We start from the raw sequence: 27,674 nt of genomic DNA, 5'->3' as shown, positions 1-27,674 counted from the left end.
ACTGAAGTTTTCAGAGACCATCTAAAACTAATCTATTCTTTCCCTATGATTTATAAGCTTCTATCACTCTTGCTTCTGGAGAAAATTATTCAAGGGTAAATCTTCTGTTGTTCAATACGATTGTCTTTTGAAAAAGTCCTAATTTAAACTGTAAGTGACTTACTTGCTCTCCCTCTTTAGAAAGAGTAGTGAATTTTCTAGATCTCTTTGCTGAATCTCTGGCTATAAAGTGGTCATTTTGCTGAGTTTGTAAATGGAAGCAGGAGCCTCTCATGTGGATTTTCATACATTTTAATTCTGTATGGAGTAGCCCTTTCCTGTAAGGAGTTAAAAGAAAGACCTTTGCAATTTCTTCATGTCATATCACTTAACTGGAATTAATAAAGCCTTGGTGTAACAGAGAAAGAAAAACATAGCATGTCATTGAAAATAGAGAAACAGTTATACACAAACATGAGGCTTCTTTAGTTTGGATCTGGAGCAGAAACAAAGAAGGCCAGAGAGCATTGGTCACACAGCTTGATGTTATCAACTAGCAACTTGATTGCACCAGTAAAAACAGTGCCCGACTATAAAGTCTCTAGGCATTTTAAAGCATTTATTGGCCAGAATTTTTTACATTCTTCTTGATGCACTCCAGGAAAATGATGTAGCATATGTAAATAATTAATAAAATCTACCTTTTTCTGAAAACCTCCTATGTTCCAAATACTATGGCAGGTAATTTATATCATGGGTGATGGAATCTAAAAGATGTGTTGTTGTTGTTTAGTCACTAAGTCTTGTAAGATTCTCTGCAACCCCATGGACTGTAATGCTCCAGGCTTTACCTGTCCTTCACCATCTCCCGGAGTTTGCTCAAACTCATATCCATTGAGTCGATGATATTATCTAACCATCTCATCCTCTGCCATACCCTTCTCGTTTTGCCTTCAATCTTTCCCAGCTTCAGGGTCTTTTCCAATCAGTTGTTTCTTTGCATCAGGTGACCAGAGTATTGGCAATTCAGCTTCAGCATCAGTCCTTCCAATGAATATTCAGAGTTGATTTCCTTTAAGATTAACTGGTTTTATCTCCTTGCAATCCAAGGGACTCTCAAGAGTCTTCCCCAACACCATAGTTCAAAAGCATCACTTCTTTAGCCCTCAGCCTTCTTTATAGTCCAACTCTCACATCCATATATGACTGCTGAAAGAATCATAGCTTTGACTGTATGGACCTTTATGAGCAAAGTGATGTCTCTGCTTTTTAATATGCTGTGTAGGTTTGTCATAGCTTTTCTTGCAAGGAGTAAGCATCTTTTAATTTTATGGTTGCAGTCACCATACGCAGTGATTTTGGAGCCCAAGAGATTAAAATCTGTCACTGTTTCCTTTTTTCCCCTTGTTTGTTGCTTAGTCACTAAGTCGTGTCTGTTTGTGACCCCATGGACTGTAGCTGGCCAGTCCATGGTATTCTCCAGGCAAGAATACTGGAATGGGTTGCCATTTCCTTCTCCACGGAGTCTTCCTGACCCAGGGATCAAACCCATGTCTCCTGTATTGGCTTTATTATTTGTAGGAATTTATTATTCTCATTGTTAACATTGTATTGTTATTATCATTAATTATTATTATAAGTAACATATTCTTACTTACAGGGACAGAGCAAAGGATTTATAAAGACTTAGCCACTTTGTACTAAAGACTTGGTAAAATCACACCTCATTGAAACCCAACACTGCCCATTCTAAACTAAGCTAGTGCAGCTGAATGAGAGAAACACAGGACATTGCTGACTGGCCAGACTTTAATTCAGGACAGTGATTCTCAAGTGGGCCCTTAATCCTCTCATCTCTCCTACTTTATCAGTGTTTTGATTCCTGTTCCATTGATTCCCTTGTCATACAAACATGACATTACTTCTCCAATTTTAAAAAGTAAAACTCCACTCTTGATTCCACGTTTTCCATTAGCTATCATAGAATTTCTTTTCTCCCCTTTGCAGCAAAGTTACTTAAGTGATTTCCATTCTGTTCAAGTCCAATCTCTCTTCTCTTCCCATTCTTTTGTAAACCCACCACTCAAAACTCTCTGGTCAAAGTCATCAGTGATTTCCAGGTTGTGTAATTCACTATTAATTCTCATTCCTTATTGTACTTGACTTGTCTATAGTATTCATATGCTACACTTTCCTCACTCTTTGCATCTTGGCTGTAAAATAGGAATAATGATAAGGTCTACTTCTCAGAATCATTTTGCGGGCTAAGTCGCTTCAGTCATGTCTGACTCTTTGCAACCCTATGGACTGTAGCCTGCCAGGCTCCTCTGTCCATGGGATTCTCCAGGCAAGAATACTGGAGTGGGTTGCCATGCCCTTATCCAGGGGATCTTTCCAACCCAGGGATCGAACATGCATCTCTTATGTCTTCTGCATTGGCAGATGGATTCTTTACCACTAGCATCACCTGGGAAGCATTTTAGGGATTAAATATACAATGCTTTTTACATAGGTTTGTAACCTAAAATGTTCTATAAACATGTTAGTTATTTTCACCTTATAAGTTCAAAATGAGCAAAAACAGTGAATTTCAAAAGGAAACTTCAGAAAACATGAATGGAAAGGACTACAAAAAATTCTATGTATCAATATTCTTTCAGTGGTATAAATTCATAGATATTGCTGTCAACCCATTCTCTCTTAATTATAATCTAACATTTTATCATGACACTTCACAAGCAAGACATTATGAAAGTATTCTAGATGTTAAAGTCCTTTATTTATATATTCCATATTTTGAACTTTCCTAATATAACATTCCTATCTGTATAGGATTATTCTATGTTTGTTCAAAATATGCTTGGATATTGATTAGCTTTCCCTTTTTTAATAAACCTAATGCCTCTATTCATTGTTATTACTTTATTTTTCTCCCTTAATTAGCTTTATTATGTTCTATAATATTTTATTTTTAAAAAAATCCTAGGAAAGGTCAGAAGAATATAATTATATCATCTGTTTCAAATAGAGCTGCCTCTATGTCATGTTATTTTATATGAACTGCTCTGGATGTGGGGAAAGATATACTCGCATATGGTTAATATGCTAATATTAGCTTGAGTGATGGGCAACTTTTCAAATTTATGTCAGCTAGTAATCTCAAAAAAATATTACCTCATACTAATGACATTATTCGCAGGGCAGCAATGGAGATACAGACATAGAGAACAGACTTACGGACATGGGGTGAGAGAGGAAGGAGAGGGTGAGATGTATAGAGAATGTAACATGGAAACTTACATTACCATATGTAAGATAGATAGCCAATGAGAATTTGCTGTATGACTCAGGGAACTCAAAAGGGGCTCTGTAACAACCTAGAGGGGTGGGATGAAGAGGGAGATGGGAAGGAGGTCCAAGAGGGAGGAGACTTGCATATACCTATGGCTAAGTCATGTTGTGTTTGGCAGAAACCAATAAAATTCTGTAAAGCAATTATCCTTCAATTGAAAAATAAATAAATTAAGAAAAAAAGAATATTAGCTCATAATTCCCACTTTTCATTCTATTCTTCTTGAGCCTTGGTATTAACAATATGATAGCATCATAAACTACATTGCTGAGTATTCTTTCTTTTCTCCTTTTTATAATAGCTTAAGATTGAAATTAATTTAGCTTTGATTGTTTGATACAGTAATATGATGAAGTCACTTCAGCCTTGAGTTTCCATTAGAAGAAACATTTTGGTGACTATTTTGATTTATTTAATGGTTATAGAACTATTCAGGTTTTCTATTTCTTCTTGAATTAGGTTTGATCAATCTTATTTTCTAGGAATTTGCCTATTTCCTTTGAAATCTTTACATTTATTGGCAAAAAAGAGTTATTCTCTGATTATTCTTACAATATCTAACTGAATTTCTATTTTTGAAATTGTTTCTTTTTTTACCTCCTTTTTAATGAATTTCACTGGAGACCCATTAATTGTGTCAGTCTGATCAAAGAACCAACTTTTGGTTTTTGATCCTCTCTATTGAAGTTCTGTTTTGAGTTTTCTTTATATGTGTATATGGGCCTATATATCTTTATTCCACTTTTTATTTTCAAGATTTCTATTTTTGTTTTGTTTCAGTTATATTTCTTACAAATGCCATCAGTTCAGTTGAGTTGTTCAGCCATGTCCAACTCTTTGTGACCCAATGGACTGCAGCATGCCAGGCCTCTGTGTCCATCACCAACTCCCAGAGTTTACCCAAACTCATGTCCATTGAATTGGTGATGCCATCCAACCATCTCATCCTCTGTTGTCCCCTTCTCCTCCTGCCCTCAATCCTTCCCAGCATCAGAGCCTTTTCAAATGAGTCAGCTGTTTACATCAGGTGGCCAAAGTATTGGAGTTTCAGCTTCAACATCAGTCTTTCCAGTGAATACTCTGGACTGATTTCCTTTAGGGTGATTGGTTGGATCTCCTTGCAGTCCAAGGGACTCTCAAGAATCTTCTCCAACACCACAGTTCAAAAGCATCAATTCTTCAGTGCTCAGCTTTCTTTATAGTCCAACTTTCACATCCATACATGACTACTGGAAACACCATAGACTTGACTAGACGGACCTTTGTTGGCAAAGTAACGTCTCTGCTTTTTAATATGCTATTTAGATTGGCCATAACTTTCCTTCCAAGGAGTAAGGGTCTTTAGTTTCATGGCTGCAGTCACCATCTGCAGTGATTTTGGAGTCGCAAGATATAAAGTCACCACTGTTTCCCCATCTATTTGCCATGAAATGATGGGACCGGATGCCATGATCTTAGTTTTCTGAATGTCGAACTTTAAACCAACTTTTTACTCTCATCAAGAGGCTCTTTAGTTCTTCTTTACTTTCTGCCATAAGGGTGGTGTCATCTGCATATCTGAGGTTATTGATATTTCTCACGGCAATCTTGATTCCAGCAAATGCCATAGTGGTTTTAAAAAATATTTTTTAATCAAGTCTATAAATTTGCAGTCAACTAGAGTCCATTAGTATTTCTTGTAATGAATGATATATATATACATATATATATATATGGATTTGTATCTAAATATTTTATTTTCTGTTTTTTAATTGTCCTCCATTTACTCTTTCTTTCTTTTCTTATCTTCTTTTATTATTTTTCCACTCAACCCATTTTTTTCCATTCACTAGGTTAGTAGATTCATAAGATGGTCTAATTTTTTTTTTAGCAAATCCCTAGGTAATAATAACATGAGTACTTTCCAAAGTCTACAGTTAATTAATATCTTTACCCTTCTTTTGAATAATACAGTAACAATACTCTAATTCCATTCATACATTTCCATCTTAGGAGAAGGAAATGTACACCCATTCCAGTATTCTTGCCTGGAAAATCCCACAGACAGAGGAGCCTGGTAGGCTATAGTCCATTGGGGTGCAAAGAGTCAGACACAACTAAGTGACTGAGAACACATTTCCATCTTATGATATATTTGAATTCTGTTACATCATATCATATTGATTGAATTGCTATTATTGTTTTTTAAAAATCATTTCAAGCTAGACTCAGATGGTAAAGAACCTGCCTGGAATGGAGAAGACCCAGATTCGATCCCTGAGTTGGGAAGATCCCCTGGAGAAGGAAAGGTCAACTCTCTCCAATATTCTTGCCTGGAGAAGTCCATAGACAGAGAAGTCTGGTGGGTCACAGAGAGTTGAAAACAAGTAAGCAACTAACACAACATGTGTTTTTTAATTAATCACACAATTTCTACTTTCTTTCTTCTTCTTTGACGTGGAAGTGTTACTCGCTCAGTCGTATGTGACTCTGCGACCTCATGGACTATAGCTTGCCAGGCTCCTCTGTCCATGGACGTTCTCCAGGCAAGACCACTGGAGTGAATTGCCGTTACCTTCTCCAGGGGATCTTCCTGACCCAGGGATCAAACCCGGGTCTCCCACGTTTCAGGCAGATTCTTTACCATGTAAGCTATTATTCTTCTTTACTTTCCTACATCTCAGGCATTTTTCTTCTGTTTAAAAAACATCCTTTTATATTTTTCTTTAATAAAAGTCATCTGCAGTAAGCCCCTTTAAGTTTTACTGTCTTCTTTTGGTCTGAAGATATCTTTATTTTGCCCTTGTCCCTGAATGGTAGTTTCATTATGTATAGTATTCTAAGTTGACAGATACTTTCTCACAGAACTTTATATCATTACCTTGCCTTTGACTGTCATATTACTGTTATTTCTCTACTCTCTATGTGTCTATCCTTTGATGATAATCTTGGATTTCAAAAAATATTTTTATTGCTGTCTTTGTCTTTTTTTATTTTTATTTTTTGGTTTCACCATGATATGTCAAAGTGTATTTCTTTGTTTATTGAGACTTCCAGAATTTTTTAATCTGTGGAAGAAAAATGTTATGAAGAGTAGAAAATTCTATCATTGACTCCAAATTCTATCTTTTATTTATTCTTTCTCTCTTCTGTTTCTCTCTTTCTCTGTGTACATATATTTGACCTGGTAGTGAACTTCATGAAATATTATTTGTATATTTTCCATTCTATATTGTCAATGTATCTTTTTATTTTCTATTCATCATTATTTATTTATCATATTTACAGTGAGCTCCCTTTTTTTTGGACTAGGAAACATTTCTTTGTATCACCATCCAGTTACTAAATCTCTTCATTTGTCTAACCTGGTATTTAAACTATTGATGTTTTAAAAAATATTGAAGCATAATTTACCAATGGTAAGATTATTTTTTTTGTTTATAGTTATATGAAGTTTTAAAAATGCATATAAACACCTAAGTACCAAATTATCAAGAGGTAAACAGCTCCATCACTGAAAAAAAAGCTCTCATGCCTCTTCGTAGACACTCCTCTTCATTCCCACCACCTTGAAACTATCCAAATGAAATTAAAAGTGTATTTTATTGATTAAAAGTATTTTTCTATTATTTCTAGAAGTAGACTGATTTTTTAACTTTATTCAAGTCTGTTTGATGTTTAAATTTGATTTCTGATGCTTTTGTTGAATTTTCATGCTTGGCTTTTTTTCTTCAACTATGCTGTAGTTTATTCGCTAAGTTGGTTTCTGACTCTTGCGACCCCATGGACTGTAGCCCACCAGGCTCCTCTGTTCATGGCATTTCCCAGGCAGGAATACTGGAGTTGGTTGTCATTTCCTTCTCAAGTATATTAAACATAGGACTTTTATTTTATTAAACTTTTTATTTTTATGGAGTGTAGCCAATTAACAATGTTGGGATGGTTGCAGGTGAAGAGCAAAGGGACTTAGCCATACATATGCATGTATCCATTCTCCCCAAAATTCCCCTTCCATCTGGGTTATCACATAATATTGATCAGGGTTCCCTGTGTTATACAGTAGGTCTTTGTTAGTTATCCAGTTTAAATATAGCAGTGTGTACCTGTCTCTCCTGAAATCCCTATCCCTTCCACTCATCATTCCCCCCAGCAACCATGAGTCCATTCTCTAAGTATGCGAGTCTGTTTCTATGTTGTAAATAAGTTCATTTGTATCATATCTTTTTAGATTCTGCATATAAGGGATGTCATACAATGGTTCTACTTCTTGGTCTGATTTACTTAATTCAGTATGACAATCTCTTGGTCCATCCATGTTGCTGCAAAAGACATTATTTCATTCTTTTGGTTGATTAAGTTATATTATGTTGTATATATGTACCACATCTTCTTTATCCATTTCTCTGTCAATGGACATTCAGGTTGCCTCCTTGTTTTGGCTATTGTAAACAGTACTCTAGTGAACACTGGGATGTGTGTGTCCTTTCAGGCCATGTTTTTCTCCAGATAAATGCCCAAGAGTGGGATTGCAGGATCATACTGTAGCTCTAGTTTTAGTTTTTTGAGGAACCTCCATATTGTTCTCCATAGTATCTGTACCATTCCCACCAATAGTGTAGAAGAGTTCTCTTCTCTCCACATCCTCTCTAGCATTTATGGTTTAGAGTTTTTTATTATGGCCATTTTGACTGGTGTGAAGTGATATCTCATTGTAGTTTTGATTTGCATTTCTCTAATAATTAGCATTGTTGAACATCTTATCATGTGCCTCTTGGCCATCTGTATTCTTCTTTGGAGAAATGTCTATTCAGTGAATTATCCTCTTGCATCAATAGGGCACGAGGTAAGAAAATGGGCTTGAAATTTAACTGTTTATTTGTGTAGAAAAATCTTAATAGAATTTATGGGTCGCTCAATCGTGTCCGACACTTTGGGACCCCATGGACTGTAGCCTACCAGGTTTCTCTTTCCGTGGGATTTTCCAGGGAAGAATACTGGAGTGGGTTGCCATTTCCTTCTCCAGGAGATCTTCCCAACCCAGGGATTGAACCCGGGTCTCCTGCATTGTAGGGAAACGCTTTACCATCTGAGCCACCAGGGGTTTATGGGATTAAGTAAGATATATTAAAATATTTGATTAAAAACTCAAGTCAACCACATAAATCTACTATGCAATTGTATCCAACAACAAATGAAACAGGATGGCAAAACTTACAATTTCCTTGAATTGCCATAGAATCTGATCCTACCATACTGGGTTCCAGTTTCACTAAAGGAGATGGTTAAATCAGCTGTAGAACTCTTTAAGTAGTATTGGCAAATCAGTCTCTCAATTTAAAAGCTGTATACATGATGAGAATGTGCAATAGCAGCCTCATACAGGAAGTGGAGAATGAGAATTTAAGACACAGGAATTGAGGCATAAAAGCAACTATAGCTCCTGAGCAGACATAAAAAGCAAACATGTCATAAATAAAGGCATTCTAAACAAGATCCTCCTTTTAAAAACAATTATACTTTATTTGATTGTTTGATTAGACCTAATTCAAATGCAGCCAAATTTACTTGGCTTGATTTTTACTTTACTAAAAGAGTTCAATAGTTTAGCATGTATTTACCTATTATTTTGAGCTTTGGAACCATGTAAGACCTGAGGCATCAAATTTTTTTGTTGTTATTTTGTTTGTTTTTTGTTTTTCCGGGTAAAACTTTAGATGATTTGTATTCACAAAGGCTTATGACAACAAACTGTTTAGGTCATTGTGCTGTATATTGGCCTCTATCTTACACATTTTTCATCTGTCCTCATGACTTTCAGTCATGATGACTGGACAATTTGGACTTAGTTTCTCATAATTGATTTGAGGATGAGATTAATTTTCATTAAATTTTTGGCTCAAATATTGCCATCCTAAAACGAGATGCATTTTACTGATCACAATTTGTCATCTACACACTCTTTGTGTTTTAAGTGAAGTACAGTCATTTAATTTTTCTTGTCATAAATGGCTACAGTATAAAATGCATTCTGCTTTGAAAAGAATGATTGAAGCTATTTCTGTATATAAAGCACTTTGGCCAAAATGTGCTCTATTCCTGAAACAAGCTTTTATTATTTATTGACTCACAATTCTATAATAATTTATCTGAAGCACTTTTGATTTGTTTTTATAAATATTGTGATCTTATTTTGAAAATATTTAGCATGTTGGAAAAATTTCTACTTAAAATTAATGTAATGGCCCTTCAAAGAGGGTTTTGTTTGAGTAACTAATTATGAAACATGCTCTCTGTACTCAAGCAAACATTTGAGAACAAGTTACAGCATGGTTGTGAACATGGTCGAAGTGGTTAAAGTAGCCAAGGTAATTACATGCGCTAAAGGAAATGAGTGGTGTTAAATTTGGGAAAGGAAAGTCAAGAGCATTAGCAATGTGAAATTTAAACTTTTGCTTTACTTAACACATCAAGGTAAGGATGTCAAAAGCAGCTCCAGCAGTTTTGTTTCATTTTTTTTTTAATCACCAGGAAGAGTAGGTTAATTTTAAAACTCTGTTAATGCTAGCCAGGTGCATGAAAGTCAATAAATCTCTGCTGAATGTATTAGCCTGTAAATGTAATCTGTGTTGTCTCAACCCAGTCTTGTGACTGGTAAATGAATTATCTCTTGATAAGAACATACATAAAACAGTACTTTGCACATCATAAGTTGTACTAAGTTTCATGATTTATCAAATTAAAATTCTCTGCCCCACAGTGACAAATTTAGGGTTGACTCATGTCCATTTAGTACTTCCCAGATGGCCCTACTGGCAAAAGACTTGCCTGCCAATGTAGGAGACATAAGACACTTGTGTTTGATCCCTATGTCAGGTAGATCCTCTGGAGGAGAGCATAGCAAACACTTCAGTCTTCTTGCCTAGAGAATCCCATTGACAGAGGAGCCTGGTAGCTATGGTTCATAGGGTCTCAAAGAGTTTGACACGACTGAAACGACTTAGCACACACGCACATGTGACGACTTAAACAAAAATATGCACTACCTGAAGGTTGAGAGTTATCTTTTATTTGGTGGGAATTTTTTGGACTTCAAGCCTGGGTGACAGAATCTCAAATAACCCTGAGAGAACTGCTCTGAGGAGGCAAAGGAGGGAGCCAGGTTATATAGGAGTTTTACAACAAGGAACAGGTAGTCTGAATGTCAAAATATTGTTGTTAATTAAAGAAAACCAGATATGTAAGTTAGGGAGTTTAGCACTTCTCTGTGTATGGGAAGATGCAAGCATCTGCACTCTGAAATCATTCCTTTGATATGCACCTCAGCTATCTGGGGCCAGTGTTCTGTTTTTCAGAATGTCGAGTTTCCTCAGGGCTCACCATGGACAGTGACTGCAGTCTGATGGCTACTAGATGGCAAGTATTCTTTCTATCCTGAGTTCCCTGAGGGCTCACCACCTCACCATGGGCTGTAGCTTCAATTGCTGGTGAAATATAACATTCTTTGTTTACTGATATGGCAAGCAATAATCCATTAATCACTCATTTCTTGAACTCCTTGGACCATGTGTGTATGCATCCTTGATGTTCCTGTTCTGACTTTCATTCTTTATCCAATCTTGGACTCCTGGTGACTAGAGAACATATCTCCTTGAAGAGGTTGGATATTTTAAGAACAGTTGACACTCAGCAAAAGTTTTTTCCTACTATTCAGCTACTTTTTTCTTGTAAAGTTTTACATTTATTAATTCATATGTGAGCTTCTTTGAAACCACTCCTCTGACTGCAGTATCTAAAGTAATCATGACACCCCAGTGCTTTATTATGTATATATTTTTTTATTTCCCAGGGCTTAGTGTCATCTGATATTATTATGTTTGTTTATTTATTTATTTTGCATTTTCTTTCTCTTCTATCTATACAAGTTTGCTTATCTTATTCATCATTAGATTTTCAGAAGTGTGTTGGCATGTAGTGGGCACTAAATGTATATTCATTAAGCATATGCTTGTGCCCTTAAAATGTGCAATCACCTTGAGATACAGGAAAGCACAATTCCTTAAAAAAGGCATCCACTGAAACTCTTTCCTTTTATATGATTTGTAACTCTTCTAATGGAATTTCATACAGCAAAGGGAAAAATACTTATTCATTTGTGTGCATAGGCATTTATCTTAATTCTAAGAATTTGCTGTAGGGAAATTTGACTGTTGGACTGCTTTAAGCAGTGCCTTTGAAGAATATCTAAGATTCTACCTGTTAGAGACTAGTGGGGAACTACCTTTTCCTGCATAGATAGCATGCAGTTTGAATATGGGAAATATTAAGGTATGGAAGAAAATTGGTTTATTCATGTGGCAGTAACAAGCACTTTAGAAAAAGAGGAAATTATTTTGATGACTATAAATTGCAGCTTAGCAAACTGGAAGCAAACTACTCAATATAACATGAAGCTAAATAATAAGACAATATAATTGAACATTTAATAAGCATTTGTTAGAATGAATGGAAACTGAAGTACATTTTAAAAATAACAACTCTATATTATTCCATGTCCAAGATGACTTACTAAAATGAACTATCACCAAGATCCATTTATTTATTTAATTCTCCCAATTAAAATTTAATTCATATAAATTTCTAGGTAGATTATAAGAAATATTTAGTAGACTTGCTCAGTTCAGTTCAGTCACTCAGTCAGTCCACTGCTTTGTGACCCCATGGCCTGCAGCATTCCAGGCCTCCCTGTCCATCACCAACTCCCAGAGTTTACCCAAATTCATGTCCATTGAATCGGTGATGTCATCCAACCATCTCATCCTCTGTTGTCCCCTTCTCCTCCTGCCTTCAATCTTTACCAGCATCAGGGTCTTTTCAAATGAATCAGTTCTTCGATTAGGTGGCCAAAGTATTGGAGTTTCAGCTTCAGCATCAGTCCTTCTAATGAACACCCAGGACTGATCTCCTTTAGGATGGACTGGTTGTATCTCCTTGCTGTCCAAGGGACTCTCAAATGTCTTCACCAACACCACAGTTCAAAAGCATCAATTCTTCTGCGCTCAGCTTTCTTTATAGTCCAACTTTTACATCCATACATGACTACTGGAAAAACCATAGCCTTGACTAGACAGACCTTTGTGGGCAAAGTAATGTCTCTGTTTTTTAATATGCTGTCTAGGTTGGTCGTAACTTTCCTTTCAAGGAGTAAGCGTCTTTTAATTTCATGGCTGCAGTCAGCATCTGCAGTGATTTTGGAACCCCCCAAAATAAAGTCAGCCACTGTTTCCACTGTTTTCCCATCTATTAGCCATGAAGTGATGGGACTGGATGCCATGATCTTGGTTTTCTGAATGTTGAACTTTAAGCCAACTTTTTCACTCTCCTCTTTCACTTTCATCCAAGAAGCTCTTTAGTTCTTCACTTTCTCCCTTAAGGATGGTGCCATCTGCATATCTTGTACTAACTACAGAAAAATATTAAGTAAGAGTTGATTTTTGAGTTAAATGATCCTTGTGTTTGATAGGCAAATATTCAAAATAATATTACCTTTTCTAATAATACTAATTGAAATTAGAGAAGACAAACTGATTAGACAAGAGTTTACTGACATTTTTAAAAATCACTAAAATTATCACATGGTAATTAGAAACCTTTGTTTTGTGCTTACTATGGCACATGAGGTGAACTACCTAAGATGGTTCTGAGGTTGCTGTGATGTAGGGTGAATGAGATTAATATGTTTTAAAATGACAAGTCATGTGTCATAAAAATCCTCTGAGTTTAACAAATAAAATTTTTTCTTGCTAATAGACTCATGTAATTGTATTTAAAAGGTTAATGGGGAAAATAATCTTACTCTGGGGATAGAATTGTTAGACTCTTAGAAATCTTTCCTTGGAATGATAGTGAGTGACCTTTTACTGAAGGTTCTACCAAGATTATTAAAAATGGGCCAATTAAAAAAAATGATTTATCTTTTGAATTAACCACTGATTATCAGCTAGTTACAGACAATGTCAATTTCAGGAAACTAAATATATAGTAATTTGTTTCAGTGTCTCCTACATTTTTAGAAATGGCCAGAGGCTGTTAATCTCTGCAGTGTAGAATGTCTTACATATTCTACTAACTAATTCCTCAAGAGATTGTACTCATTTGAAATAAGGTCACTTTTGAAATGTCATCTCTGAACAAGTAGCCTATGGTCAACTCTTACAATTATGATTGCTAAATTTTTTGCCATTTTAGTCACCTGGAAGAAACAAAATTTAAATATTAAAAATCAAAGTAGTTGATGATAGAAATGAGAACAGTATAAAATAATATAACAACAGTTAGAATAGTAAGCAATAGTTATACAAGTAGTAAAGCAGTATAATATTAATTCCAACATGTTTAGTGCCTTCTAGTGACCAGGTTCTTTCATACATAATCTCTTGTTCTCACAATTATCTTGCAAAATAAATAATATTATCCTAATTATCACAGTAGAAATTGTAAGCTCAAAGAGATTTAATAACTTGCCTTTTGTCCCACACTTAGCATGTGGCAGAGCTAGAATTTTGACTCAGGTCTCTCTCAACTCTAAATATTGTATTTTTAAAGATTGAAATGTTTAATGACTATTTGTAAAATTTTAGTATTAATATATGCCTCCTAGAATATTTATAATAATGAGATAAGACAGATACATATAAAGTACTGAGCACAGTGTCTTCCCTTAGACGATGGTGAATAAATATTAGTTACCTTTAGTAGTACTATAATTATGATAATTTTTGATATTTTATTTTGAAGCAATCATCTCCTCAGTTTCCAAATCTATCTCTGTTTATCTTTTGTGCTGCTTATATTGAGGGACATATTATTGATTTTGTGTGAAAATGAAAATTTGATAAATAGAAAAAGAATATTGTAAGTTAATGCTATATGTGTACATTGTTTCATGAGAAGCTTTTATTTTCATGAAATTTACTGAATGTTAATATATCCTTATTGGTTTCCATTAAATAAGGTTTATAGATGTTACTTTATTGCCATAAGAGCACAATCACAGGGTATAATAGACAGTACAGGTGGGAGAGAAAAGCAAAACTACAAAGAGATAGCTCTCATAATTCTAAACTATTATTTTCACATTAGCTTTTGGTTGTTACTGATAATATCTATTCCACATTTCTTTTTTTCTTGAATTTTCCCCATTTTCTCTCCTTGTTATGAATTTATCAAATTAACGTGTTAAGTGAAACATAAGATACTTGATGATTCCTGATTCAGCAACAGGCCACAAGAGAAAGTGAAATAAAACTTATTAGTTGCAAGTCTTTGAGGAAGTATCAAGCATGACTTGAAAGGTCACATGGGGATATCAAGGCAGAGTGTGGACAGAGAGAGAGAGAGAGGAAGAGAGACAGGGACTCTGCACATGCTTTTTTTAGGGTCAGTGAGTAGAGTGCTTCAGGGTTTCCAGGTAAAGTTGGATTGGTCTGTTCAAACTAACAAAGGGGGTTTTGGTAAACACCATAGAGGTCTTCTCTAAAGTTTTGATAAACCCCTTAGGGGTTTTAACTAAGGGGAACATAAGGGAAAGGTTATGGGAGACAGGAGAGACTGATGGTCACAGGCAATTTTAGAATGGTCATATAAGGAACATACATTTGCTTGTGAATCTTGTTGTTGTTCAGTTGCTAAATTGTGTCCAACTCTTTGCAATACCATGGCCTACAGCATCAGGCTTCCCTGACCTTCACTATCTCCTGGAGTTTGCTCAAACTCATGTCCATTGAATTGATGATGCCATCCAACCATCTCATCCTCTGTTGCCCCATTTCTCCTTCTGCCCTCAATCTTTCTCAGTTTTAGAATCTTTTCCAATGAATTATTTCTTTGCATCAGGTGGCCAAAGTATTGGAGCTTCAACTTCAGCATCAGTCCTTCCAAGGAATATTCAAGGTTGACCTCATTTACGATTGACTGGTTTGATCCCCTTGCAGCCCAAAGGACTCTCAAGGGTCTTCTCCAACACCACAGTTTGAAAGCATCAATTCTTCAGCAGTCAGTTTCCTTTATGGTCCAACTTTCACAGGACTACTGGAAAAAACATAGCTTTGATTCTATGGATCTTTGTCAGTGATATCTCTGCTTTTTAATACACTCTCTATGTTTGTCATAGCTTTTCTTCCAAGCAGCAAATGTCTTTTAATTTCTTGGCTGCAGTAACCATCCCCAATAATTTTGGAGTCCAAGAAAATAAAGTGTGTCACTGTTTCCATTTTTCCCCATCTATTTGCCATAAAGTGATGGGACTGAATACCTGATCTTAGTTTTTTGAATGCTGAGTTTTAAGCCAGCTTTTTCCTTCTCTTCTTTCACTTTCATCAGAAGGCTCTTTAGTTCCTCTTTGCTTTCATTAGGTGGTATTATCTTCTTGTGACTCTACAAACTCCTATCTAGGGTATGCATTTGCATGAGTGGCTAGTGTCAATTTAATATCATCACAGGCATTTAGCCAAATAAAATGGATGATGAGGCAACAGAAATACCATGGCAGCAATGTCATGGAGCAGCTTAAACTCTACACACTCATACATTACCTGTGTTTTTCTACTGGTGCTTTTGTAAATTTACATAAATGATCTTTGCTTATATAAAATAAATTAGAGTTCATTAAATAGATAAGTAAGTGGAAAACTTTGAAGTATTCACTAAGATTAATTTACAAAGATTTAAGATCTTTTGAAATTTGTGAGCTCTACAAGGTCATTTAAATGATAATTTAACTTATAATACCTTAATTAACACTGAGTCATCAATCAAAGTGAAGCATAATTATGAAAGCAAAATGGAAAAGTAAAAGTAAAAATTGTTTAATAGATTTTATAGGGAAGTCCAGGCTATCATGTATAACTCAAATAGCTTCGTGATTGTGCTCAAGTTACTTACTATAACATTAACTCTGTTACAATTAACTGCTTCTAACTTAAAGAAATTGTTTAACTTCAACCTCTCATCTGAACTGTGAAGTACTTAAATTAAATATGCAGTCTCAAAAGTATAAAGAAGTCATGATATGCAATTCAGAATTATCCAGACACCTACTGTAAGTGCTGAATGAAGTGAGATTTTTTCTGATTTCCAACCATTCCTGTCAAATTACAACAGAGATCTGCTTTCTTCTGATCTATTGAGGATCCCAGAACTTTTTCACTTGTAAAAAAAAAAAAATATTGCTTGTAATATTTGAAAAACAACTTGATTTCTAAGGTCATTTCTGACACTGAGGTTCTAGAATTTTCTTTTCTCCCAAGTTGGAGAGGTTAATGTTAAAGTACATATTAACTTTGAGAAAGTGCTTTTGGCTTTCAGAATTTTAAGTTGTTAGGAAAACAAACTTTAGCAGCTGTTTTTGCAAAGTAGTTGTGAATATTTGAGGGTTTGAGGGCCAGAAAAAGTTGTGCCATTTTTACAAGTTTACTTCATTCATGTAGTCTGTTTTTTCTTGTGTTTTGCTTATACTATTTGCCAATCAATGCATCAACTCATTCTGACTTACATTTAAGTCACCAGTATTTGGCAGTTGAAAGTAACAGACAAGGAAAAAGTTATATTGAGATATTAACTTTAAAAGAAACAGAAATATATTGCATTGTTATTGTATGAAATTATGAAATTAATTATAACATTTTGTTAATATTTCTTTGGAGTGTGATTTGATAAGACACTTTTGGCTATCCTGAATCATTAATGAAAATTTTTATATCATGTTTAATTGTAAGGTACATTAATGCTAAAAGAGGGGTAAATTATGTACGTAATATTTAATAATTTACTGAGTGAATTTAAGAATATCACTTAAGCATAAAGGCAATTGTAAATTAGAACTCTTCATACCCTAACTCTTAAATGTATAATTTCCGGAATGACTCAGGTTCTGTACAATCCATATGATCTTTTGTAACTATATATGTGCGTGCTAAGTCACTTCAGTCATGTCTGACTCTTTGTGACCCTATGGACTGTAGAATATAAAAAGAAGACTATATAAAGACACTAGTTAATAAAGTTGTATATCACAATGGCACATTTAATAATTTGGAACTATTATGTATATATTGAATCAAACAAATAGATAATGGATGATGAGAGCCAGTTTTTTCATTGATGGAGTAGGAGGTTACAGATAAGAAAGAGGAAGTTAGAATTATCCATAATCCATATGGTAATAGATTAATGATGGAGGGATCAGCATGAACTCATATTTAGATTAATATAGATACAGATGGCTAAACTGGGAAATATTCATAGATATATGTGTATATACATATATAAACACACACACATATTTTCCTTGTCTATCAACTAGGAGAACCTAGAAGCAATAATATACTAGTTGCAACGAGTAAATGTGTTGTGGTTGCTGTTCAGTAGCTAAGTCGTGCCCAATTCTTTGTGACCCCATGGATTGCAGCACACCAGGCTCCCCCATTCACTATCTCCTGGAGTTTGTTCAAACCCATGTCCATTGAGTCAGTGATGCTATCTAACCATCTCATCCTCTGCCGCCCTCTTCTACATCTGCCCTCAATCTTTCTCAGCATCAGGGTCTTTTCCAGTAGGTAATTTTCTTTACATCAGATAGCCAAAGTACTTGAGCTTCAGCTTCAGCATCAGACCTTCCAATGAATAGTCAGGGTTGATTTCCTTTAGGATGGACTGGTTTGATCTCCTTGCAGTCCAAGGGACTCCAAAGAGTCTTTTCCAGCATCACAATTCAAAAGCATCAATTCTTCATTGCTCAGTCTTCTTTATGGTCCAACTCTCACATCGATACATGACTACTGGAAAAACCATAGCTTTGACTATACAGAGCTTTGTTGGCAAAGTGATGTCTCTGCTTTGTAAAATGCTATCTAGGTATGTCACGGAGAAGGCGATGGCACCCCACTCCAGTACTCTTGCCTGGAAAATCCCATGGATGGAGGAGCCTGGTAGGCTGCAGTCCATGGGGTCGCTAAGAGTCGGACACGACTGAGCTACTTCACTTTCACTTTTCACTTTTATGTATTGGAGAAGGAAATGGCAACCCACTCCAGTGTTCTTGCCTGGAAAATCCCAGGGACGGAGGTGCCTGGTGGGCTGCAGTCTATAGGGTCACACAGAGTCGGAAACGACTGCAGCGACTTAGCAGCAGCAGATGTGTCATAGCTTTCCTGCCAAGGAGCACACATCTTTTACTTTCATGGCTCCAGTCACCATACACAGTGATTCTGGAGACTAAGAAAATAAAATTTGTCACTGTTCCCACATTTTTGCCTTCTATTTCCCTTGAAGTGAGGGGACTAGATGCCCTGATCTTAGTTTTTTGAATGTTGAATTCTAAGCCAGCTTTTCACTCTCCTCTTTCACCCTCATATTTAGTTCCTCTTCAGCACTCAGAGATCAGTTTTAATATCATTCTCTAATATAAAGAACCAAGAATCCTTGAAAAATGCCTAATTCTAAGAAGTGGGTCGAGAATATGCATGATAAGCTTGCAGTGTTGTGTAATGTAGTGCCAGAAAGTAAGGTAAATCTCATTTCTCTCCATCTCCACACAACACACACACACACACACACACACACACACACACAAAATAGAATATATCAGAGGGATTCAAGAGCAAACTGAAAGTTGAAATAATTTGAGCAACAAAAAATAAGATAGTAATGGATTAGAGCCTAAAGTGTAAAATACATATCCATGAGTCCATACTGACATAAATGATTGAAAAAATAAGTAAGTGATGAGAACAGAATAACCTCCATGCAGAAGAATTCCAAATAATCTATGTAGCTATTCTGCCCTTAGGAAGTCTGGAGCAAAATACCCTACTCCTCAAGTTGTGCTGAACAGAATGATTTCTTTCTAAAGAATACTGTATGGAAAGGGGGAAAAAGCATAACTTTACAGTGAAGAAGTTTGACAAAGACTATCTAAACCAATGGATCACAATAAACTTGGGAAAATTCTTAAAGAGATAGGAATACCAGACCACCTGACCTGCCTCTTAGGAAACCTGTATGCATGTCAGGAAGCAACAGTTAGAACTGGACATGGAACAACAGACTGGTTCCAAATAGGAAAAGGAGTACATCAAGGCTGTATATTATCACCTTGCTTATTTAACTTATATGCAGAGTACATCATGAGAAACCCTGGGCTGGAAGAAGCACAAGCTGGAATCAAGATTGTGGGGACAAATATCGATAACCTCACATATGCAGATGATACCACCCTTATGGCAGAAAGTGAAGGGGAACTAAAAAGCCTCTTGATGAAAGTGAAGAGGAGAGTGAAAAATTTGGCTTAAAGCTCAACATTCAGAAAACTAAGATCATGGCATCTGGTCCCATCACATCATGGGAAATAGATGGGGAAACAGTGGAAACAGTGTCAGACTTTATTTTGGGGGGCTCCAAAATCACTGCAGATGGTGACTGCAGCCATGAAATTAAAAGATGCTTACTCCCTTGGAAGGAAAGTTATGACCAAACTAGACAGCATATTAAAAAGCAGAGACATTACTTTGCCAGCAAAGGTCCGTCTAGTCAAGGCTGTGGTTTTTCCAGTAGTCATGTATGGATGTGAGAGTTTTACTGTGAAGAAAGTTAAGCACCGAAGAATTTGATGCTTTTGAAATGTGGTGTTGGAGAAGACTCTTGAGAGTCTCTTGGACTTCTAGGAGATCCAACCAGTCCATCCTAAAGGAGCTCAGTCCTGGGTGTTCATTGGAAGGACTGATGTTGAAGCTGAAACTCCAATACTTTGGCCACCTCATGCAAAGAGTTGACCCATTGGAAAAGACTCTGATGCTGGGAAGGATTGGGGGCAGGAGGAGAAGGGGACGACAGAGGATGAGATGGCTGGATGGCATCACCGACTTGATGGACATGAGTTTAGGTAAACTCCAGGAGTTGGTGATGGACAGGGAGGCCTCGCGTGCTGCGATTCATGGGGTTGCAAAGAGTCGGACATGACTGAGCAACTGAACTGAACTGAAACAAAAAAAGAGTTTTCTCCTTTTTTCTGCTTTATATGGTGTATCTCTGCTGCTCAGTTGCTCAGTCATGTCTGACTAGTTCTGACCCCCATGGACTGCAGCCCTCCAGGCTCCTCTGTCCATGGAACTTTCCAGGCAAAAATACTGGAGTGAGTTACCATTTACTACTCCAGGGGTCTTCCCAACTGAGGGACTGAACCTGTATCTCTGTGTCTCTTCCCTCTCTCGCATTGGCAGGGGATTGTTTACCACTGAACCACAGTGGGAAGCCCATCTACTTCTGAAAAGTGAAAGTGAAAGTGTTAGTCATTCAGTCATGTCTGACTCTTTGGACCCCCATGGACTATAGCCCACCAGGCTCCCCTGTCCATGGAATTAATTCTCCAGGAAGGAACACTGGAGTGAGTAGCCATTTGCTACTCCAGGGGATCTTCCTGACCCAGGGATTGAATACATGACTCTTACATATCATGCATTGCTGGCAAATTCTTTACCATCTGAGCCACCAGGGAAGACTCTATGTTTTTCTTATCACAAAACACAACACAGTTTGAAATTGTTGTCTATCTTCCCTGTGAGTGGACACCCATTGAATAGTGACCCATGACTCTTGTCTGGCAACTTCTTTGCATTTTCATCTGCATGTTTGCAGCAGTCACTGCAGATTGTATGCCCCTTTATTTGGCCATAGAGAGTTTCTCCAGTGGTAAGCATCTCATTCAAACAGATTGCAGAGTCTCCTCTCTGGAAATTTTGGAACTTAACAGAGAATATAGATACCTAGACTATCACATACAAGCTGGGAAACTGCTTATGTATACATTTTTCTGCTATGGGATCCTGGAAACATCACTCAGTTTGCAATAGAAAACTGCAAATGCAATAGATACAAAGAAAAGCAGGACTGAAAAAAATAGAGAAGGATTTTCCATTTCATAATACTAATCTAGGCTTTTGTTGCATTCTAAAGTTGCTACATCCTTGTCCTACATCCTGTGGAGAATCCCACTTTGTTGACAAAGTTCTCTCTCTCTCTCTTTTTTCAATCTTTAGCTAGTTCTAATTGAATTTATAATATTTGCAATCAAAGCAGTGTTTACATGCTCTAAAACACTGTAGACTTTCTGAAAGCAGAATTCTTTTATGTTTTGCTTGGTGCCCTAATCATAAAAGTTAAAACAGTTTCTGGTGAAAAATAACTCTCAAAAAGTACTTATTAACTATCTGTTTAATGAATAGATAATATCTGTCTTGTTTACCTTTAATAGTTTTATGTGTGATTTATTGTAATTCTTCCAATTAATTTTTATATCCTAGAATGACCCTCAATATTATACCTTGTTTTATGTCTCTAACACTTCTATTGTAGTGCACATCTGTTGATTGGGCCAGTCTAACATCGTTTTTCTATTTTGGTTAATAGACCTCTGATTCCCCACAGGAAATTCATTTTATCGAGTTTGTGTTATAATGACCTTGCTCTCTCCCTGCAAGTTGGCATTGGACACATTACTCAAGTCTTAGATAATTGGAGTATGCATTCCATATTGGACATAGCAATAAGTTCAAGAATGAGTTCAGGTCTGTGGTTGAGCCCATTAAGTCCTCCCTGATAGTTTTGTTGTAGAAACTAAGGGGTAAGAGTATATTTTTTTTTTTCAGAAGATACAAATTAAAGGCTGATGCGTAGATACTTTTGGTCCAAAATTTGGAGTGATAGAATGCTATGATATCACTAAAGGCCCTGGTTCCTGGTGTGATTCAGACCAGTGTCAGAGTTAATTGTGCCAATTAGTTCCCCTTGGGTCTTAGGGTGGATTGCATACAGCTTTATTATCTGAAGGAGTTCTGAAAATTACATGCATACCACACACACACACACTTCCATCACTAGTTCAACACATATGGCAATAATTCTCAGAGAATAGACATAATCTTTTATTAATAAAACTGCTTGGGAAGAGATTTGGTTGTGGAAATGTAGCTTTTAGAGCATGATTAGGTTTGTATAAAATGACAGGAAGATAACAACTGTTTTGAAATTAACAATTTATTATTTTAAGGAGTATACCTACAGACTCAGGGATAAGAATGCAATTGTATAAAGGGAAATGAGAGAATATGAGATCAGGAAAAGGGGAAAAGACTCAGCAAGATGGCAAAAGCCTGTGAATCTATGAACCTGGGAGAGGAAATCTTCAGTAAGAAATTCCCAGGGCAGTTATGATTTAGGGATTTTAAGAACAATAGCTAAATTTAAATTTTATATTGTATACTAGAAGAAGTTGCACTGTGAACTGTTATTATTTCTCCCAGCCATCTAAAAGTGACTTGTAAGCAAATAGCAAGGAAAAATATATTGAAAACATTACAGTTTAAAAATAATATATCAAAAATAATAATTTCAGTTCAGTTAAGTTACTCAGTCACGTCTGACTCTTTGTGACTCCACGGACTGCAGCACACTAGGCTTCCCTGTCCGTTACCAACTACCAGAGCTTACTCAAACTCATGTCCATTGAGTCGGTGATGTCATTCAACCATTTCATCCTCCATCATCCCCTTATCATTGTGCCTTCAATCTTTCCCAGCATCAGGGTCTTTTCAAATGAGTTAGTTCTTTGCATCAGGTGGCCAAAGTACTGGAGCTTCAGCATCAATCCTTCCAATGAATATTCAGGACTGATTTCCTTTAGGATTGACTGGTATGATATCCTTGCAGCCCAAGGGACTCTCAAGAGTCTTCTCCAACACCACAGTTCAAAAGCATCAATTCTTTGGCACTCAGCTTTCTGTATGGTCCAACTCTCACATCCATACATGACTACTGGAAAAACCATAGCTTTGACTAGATGGACCTTTGTTGGCAAAGTAATGTCTCTGCTTTTTAATATGCTGTCTAGGTTGGTCATAGCTTTTCTTCCAAGGAGCAAGTGTCTTTTAATTTCATGAGTACAGTCACCATCTGCAGTGATTCCAGAGCCTAAGAAAATAGTCTGTCACTGTTTCCATTGTTTCCCCATCTATTTGCCATGAAGTGATGGGACCAGATGCCATGATCTTAGTGTTCTGAATATTGAGTTTTAAGCCAGCTTAAATATTGGCAGATTTTAAAAGAAAATATTTATGATTTTAAGACTGAGATGGCCATGTTATGTTCCAAAATAAGCAAGAGATAGGAAACAAAATATTTTTAAATTGACATTTGAAAGTAAATTTCTTTAAGATAAGTGACATCATAAACAAATTTAAGGAAAAATAGAGCCATGTGGGAAGCCTTGCTGCTGCTGCTAAGACACTTCAGGCATGTCCCAACTCTGTGCGACCCCATAGACAGCAGCCCATCAGGCTCTGCTGTCCCTGGGATTCTCCAGGCAAGAATACTGGAGTGGGTTGCCATTTCCTTCTCCAGTGCATGAAAGGGAAAAGTGAAAGTGAAGTTGTTCAGTCGTGTCCGACTCTCAGCGACCCCACGGACTGTAGCCCACCAGGCTCCTCCGTCCATGGAATTTTCCAGGCAAGAGTACTGGAGTGGGGTGTGGGAAGCCCAGCATGTTACAAATAAAACTTGTGGCTCAGTGGGTGAAGAATCTGCCTGAAATGCAGGAGACACAGAAGACCTGGGTTTAATCCCTGGCCTGGGGTGATCCCCTGCAGGAGTGCATGGAAATCCACTCCAGTATTCTTGCCTGAAGAATTCCATGGACAGAGGAGCCTAGTGGGCTACAGTCCATTTACAAAGACTTGGACACAACTGAAGTGACTGAGCATACACAGCACATAGTAAACAAAGGAATTAGACCAGAATGTGCAAATTTTCCTATAGATTAATTTTTAGAAAAGGCATAGTATTCAAATTGGCAAAGGATATGAAGAGAAAAGTCACAGTCAAATATTTTCTTTTAACTAAAGGAAAATGAAAAACAGACTACATTTCCAACAATGGGAAAAGAACAATGATGGAAGTTAATTCATTCAAGGCCATTATGAAAAATTTCCTTACTGCCTGGCCAAATTGCCAAAAGTCAATGCACAGAATAATCAATTTGCCAAAGTTAATTTTTTTGATTCTAAAATTTGCAGCAATATGTATTACATGAGACTTTTCAAGCAATTGGACAGTTAACAATTTGTTTTTTCTTGACAGCATCTTAAGAAATGTCCAATTGTGCTTCATCAACTTGCAACTGCAGCAGAAGGAGTTAGGACACAGTGAGAGAGGATGCTGCCAAGGACCAAAAAAAGTCAGCAAACAAAACAGCCCAGACTGATGATACCAGCGATCTGGTGAGTAAAGGGCAGAGAGAATGTTTGAAGGACACATTTTCAGAATATTACTCAGCTTCTGAAAAATAGAACATTTTTAGATTTTAAATGTGTCAACTTGAATTTTGCAGAAATCTTTAAAAGATGATAAAATGTAAAAAGTAAATATTGCAAATTTTTTATTTGACAAATCAATCAGTTGGTAAAAGGTTTTCAATGAATTGGCTTTTGGTGGATTTGTTTAACAAAGTATGCCATATTCATAAGAATAACACATTATGGTTTAAAAGAATGAGGTAGATCACAGTGTGATATGATGAGTTATTTATTAAGTAAAACTCACATTGAACAAAGTGATACCTTTCTGCAGGTATAAAGAGTTGGGATGTAGTTTGTAATCATTATCATCATCATCTGGAGGTCCCTGGCAGAGAGGAGAGACTTTAGTCCCAGGTCTTAAAAGTAAAACTTGTTAATATATTACTCAGATAATTAAAGATGAATTCATTTTTTATTTATACACAACAAGAAATTTATATTTTCCATCCTTTGGGGGTTTTGGCTATGCTGAGGACATAGCCAATGTCTGAGGACATTGGCTAAGGACAATGACTGATAAGGTCCCAAACATCCCAAAGCAAGATGTTAGGGATGGGTTAAAGAGATAGCATATTACTCAATACTTTATAATGGCTTATAGCCATGCTAAGTTGCTTCAGCCATGCCCGACTTTGCAACTACAGACCCCTGGACTGTAGTCTGCCAGGCTCCTCTGTCCATGGAATTTTCCAGGCAGGAATACCGGAGTGGATTGCCATGTTCACCAAGGGATCTTCCTGACCCAGGGATTGAACCTACATCTCTTATATCTCCTGCATTGAGTGGATTTGTGTGTATGTATAACTGTATACCTGAAACTAACACAACATTGTAAATCAACTATAATCCAATAAAAATTAAAAAAATGAGAGAGGGAGAGCATAACAGGTTTTGTGGCCTTTGTCCCATACTTAGTACAAGCTATAGAAGGTTGAAAAAATTCAAGAAGTATTTAGCAAGATAATGTCTATAAATAAATTTTTTGTCCAAAATGGGAGTGATATGAACTCTCCCGCTCTGGGAATGAGCAATGGCTTCCCCTATACATAAAATAATACAAGTGAGGGGGCTCTTTGGAACAATCTACTGCCTTGGGAGTGTGATTCTTGATCAAAGAACCTATGAAAGTTTCCCAGGGAGGCTACTGTGATTGGCAGAAAAATCCTCCCTCTCCCAAAAGATGACTATGTGCTAAACTCTAGAAACTTACATGACAAAAGGAACTTTACAGGTGGTTTAAGGATCTTGAATGGAGAGATTATCCTGGAGAAATCACGAGGGTCCTTCTAAAAGAGAACTGAGAGTGTCAGAGTGAGAGAAGGAGATGTGACAGCAGAGAGATTGGAGTGATGTGCTTTGAAAATGGAGGAAGGGACCACAAGACAAGAAATGCAAGTAGCCTCTCAGGCTAGAAAAGGCAAGGAAATGGCTTCTCCATTGAACCTCCAGAAGATATGTAGCCCTGTTGACTTTTTTATTCAGGAAGCTGGCAACCTGAAGAGAAAGAGAACTCTTGTCCAAAAACCAATTCCCAAAATTCTGTTCAGTTTTAAAGGGAGAATCATTTGGGAAGGGTTCAGAGTCTTTGTTATCATCTACTGTGTGCAGATTGTCTTCTAATTGGTTGGTGGTAAGGTAGTAGGGCGGTGTTTCAAGAATTTTGTGTTCAGCCTGAAGTTATCATCCTCCACCTGAGTGAGGGTTTTAGTTCCTTCAGAAGAGCTCAAAGGTATTCCTTGAGGAGGAACCAGGACCCTGCTTTATTGCTTCATTATTGTTTCCTGATTGATCTTTTGTTTCTGCATTCCTTCCCTTCTCTCGTTAGCAATTGTTTGAATCTGTTCTTTGGAACGCAGAGAAGATTAAAGAGGCTGAATGAAGCCCAGTAACTACAAACAAAAACCAGAGTGTGTGGAAAGGATTTGTACCTGGAAGGGCCCCCACAGAATCCTGCTTAGTTTTGGTCTGAATGTTTGTGTTCCCACCACAAATTCATATGTTAAAAGCTAGTCCCCAACGTGGTGGTATTTGGACATTTAAAGGCACTAAAGTCGTAAATGGGATTGCTGCTGCTAAGTCACTTCAGTCGTGTCCAAATCTGTGCGACCCCATAGGCGGCAGCCCACCAGGCTCCGCCGTCTCTGAGATTCTCCAGGCAAGAACACTGGAGTGGGTGTAAATGGGATTAATGCCCTTATAAGAGTATCCCAAGAAAGGTCCCTTGTTCCTCCTGTGGGAGGATACTACAAGACATCTGCAACCCAGAAGAAATTCCTCAACTGAGGATGCTGGCACTTTGATCTTGGATTTCTAGCCTCTTGGATGTCTAGCCTCTTGAACTGTGAAAAATAAATTTCTATTGTTTATAAGCTACTTATTCTATGATACTTTTCTTATAGCCCAAACTGACAGGAAAGAAAAGAAAAAAAACAAACAAACAAGGAGGTGGAGAGAGGAGATCACACTCATTTCCTCCCTGCAGGTTCTCTAGTCTGTATCAGTCTTGATGTTACTGAACTCAGATTTGGCCACCTGCCACTCAAAAGATGATAACCGAGAGACAAGTATCAGTAGAAAGGAAAGATGCTTTAATCAGAAAAGCCAGTAATCTGCATAGAATGTGTCCTGAGAGTAGCTCCAAAGATTCTGCTCAGCAGTGGCAGTTTTTAAGGAGTTGACTAAAAAGATGCACAATGTGAGAGTTTCTAGTTAAGTTTTCTTTGAGGCAAAATGAGGATTGCAGCCCAGAAGACAGTGCCTCTGATAGTTCTGAGAGACTGCTCCAAAAAGGTAGTGGGGAGAGGCCAACATATAAGATTTTGGTGAAGGGGGAGTTCAGTGCAATCAAATGCTTACTTTACAAAAGGTTTTCTGCTAATCACAGGGAGCTGATGTCCCCATGAAGGGATTTCCTGCTTTTCTAGATATGAAGAGATGCAAATATTGGCATCATGAAATCAGTT

General features: G+C 36.8%; 1 protein-coding gene across 2 annotated transcripts in view; it reads left to right on the top strand.

The window, feature by feature from the left end:
* Positions 1 to 27,674, top strand: part of GNAI1 (G protein subunit alpha i1) — a 727,470-nt gene that overhangs the window by 169,082 nt on the left and 530,714 nt on the right. For both annotated transcript variants that reach the window (XR_014067210.1, XM_081535819.1), the window contains exon 2: positions 24,494 to 24,633. The gene's annotated coding sequence lies outside the window, so the exon portion shown is untranslated. The remainder of the gene's footprint in view (positions 1 to 24,493; positions 24,634 to 27,674) is intronic.

The sequence above is a fragment of the Giraffa tippelskirchi genome, chromosome 10 (assembly GCF_054371585.1).
Source record: "Giraffa tippelskirchi isolate mGirTip1 chromosome 10, T2T-mGirTip1v1.2.pri, whole genome shotgun sequence".
Classification (NCBI taxonomy): domain Eukaryota; kingdom Metazoa; phylum Chordata; class Mammalia; order Artiodactyla; family Giraffidae; genus Giraffa; species Giraffa tippelskirchi.
This window is presented reverse-complemented; position numbering and strand designations above follow the sequence as displayed.